This window comes from Lathyrus oleraceus, chromosome 6 (genome assembly GCF_024323335.1).
Source record: "Lathyrus oleraceus cultivar Zhongwan6 chromosome 6, CAAS_Psat_ZW6_1.0, whole genome shotgun sequence".
In the NCBI taxonomy this organism is placed as follows: Eukaryota; Viridiplantae; Streptophyta; class Magnoliopsida; order Fabales; family Fabaceae; genus Lathyrus; species Lathyrus oleraceus.
Window position 1 is genome coordinate 393,938,819 of NC_066584.1, and position 1,886 is coordinate 393,940,704.

General features: G+C 32.6%; 1 pseudogene; it reads right to left on the bottom strand.

The window, feature by feature from the left end:
• The window catches only part of LOC127094331 (30S ribosomal protein S7, chloroplastic-like), a 1,012-nt pseudogene extending 289 nt beyond the window's left edge, over window positions 1-723 (bottom strand).
• Between the last annotated feature and the right edge of the window lie 1,163 nt (window positions 724-1,886).

Genomic DNA, 1,886 nt, shown 5'->3' on the forward strand with positions numbered 1-1,886 from the left:
CGTAAAATGGATAGTGGATTTGTTTTTGTCTTTTGTTGAATCATTTTCATAGCTCGATAGATAATTAGATAAGCCAATGATTTTTTCCGTGTTTCATAATACGGTTAACCAACATGTTAACTACTCGATTACGATAAATTGGATCGGATTTTTTTTCTGCAGTACCTCGTCGTGACATGAGCGTAATAATCCATTTTTTTATAACTTATGGGGGCTAAAATAATTTATTTTGGCTTTTTGGCTCCATATTTTGAACGCCCTTGTTGACGATCCTTTACTGCGACAACATCCAGAGTTCCTCGAACAATGTGATATCTCACACCAGGTAAATCCTTAACTCTTCCCCCTCTTACTAAGACTATAAAATGTTCTTGTAAATTATGGCCAATACCAGGTATATAAGCAGTGATTTCAAATCGAGAGGTTAAGTGTACTCTGACAACTTTACGTAACGCAGAGTTTGGTTTTTTAGGGTTAATAGTGGAAAAGTTGACAGATAAGTAATCCTTACTGCCACTCTACAGAACCGTACATGAGATTTTCACCGCATACGGCTCCTCGTTCAATTCTTTCGACGTAATTCGATCTTTTATCCTCGTTCGATAATCTCCACTTCTTCCCCCAAACCCAAAATCACGAGAACTAATTAAGTCAGTCACGTTTTCATATTTGAATTGAACACTTTTTTTTATTCTCAAAGGAGAAAATTATTCTTTTTACTTATTTCCCTATGGATAGCTAAACATAATTTATTATACATTTATCAAATTTACAATATATAACTAAATGAGTCGGCCTGTTTATTATATATTTATCAGAGTTTACTATACAAAGCTAAGCAAAGTTTATGATAATGAACCATATAACATAAATAAGACCCTATAATTGATTACTATTGCCAATAGCAATTAGGTAGGAATTGATTTGAAAGATGGAACAAAACCAAGTTGGTTCTTAGTCCTCAAATCCTGTCCTATTTCTGTGTAGCCTTCATTGGATTCGTTTCAACTTGGCCCAATTTGATACTCATCAAGGATCCAGGGTTCAACACTTAATATCTTAGTGCATTATTAATATAATATCATCACAAACTTGATGGTAATGGGAACCTATCAAGTGTCATCTCAAAATCATGACAAACTAGGATTTAACTTCTTAGCTCATCAAAATTGGCCCATTTGTCTCCACTACATGTAGAGTTATTAACCATTTGAGTCAATCCACACTAAGTTATTATTTATTTTTTACTTGTTCTCATTCTTATTAAAGAAGGCATTAATGTCCCCCCACATAAATGGAATCTGATCACCAATTTCACAGTCCTCTCTATCTCCAACTTTTTTCATTTCACAGTATGTTCCTCTGAAAGATGCTATATGTTGTTTAAAGGAGATACCATGCCACCATTCAAGACACTGAGGTTCAATCAAGGTGACTCCAAGGACCAACTAGTTCTATAAATTAAAACTTACCACAAAATTATATAGTGCTGTCCAACCTATACTTTGAATCTTTAGTACAAATTAACTTATGCCAATTTAATAATACTTACAATAGGACTTCTTTTTCATGTACCCTAAGTGAAGTCATTTCATTGTTTTCCATTCTTTTAACTAGGATTCTCACTTCCATTATCAAATTGTATAGATTTTGAGTAAAATGTATTGTTTGAATGAACTATATTTTATTTTTCAAATGCTAACCTGCCTAACTAAGATATATAAAAGAGAATGACACGTTTCTTAGGTGGAAGATGGCATAAGTATCATACTTTTTAATGTCTTTTTGAAAAATATAAATTATGAGATGTGAGAGCATCAATTGCCTTTCCTATAAACTTTAAAATAGAATATGTAGAATCTATTTGATTTAAAGCCTATGTCGTC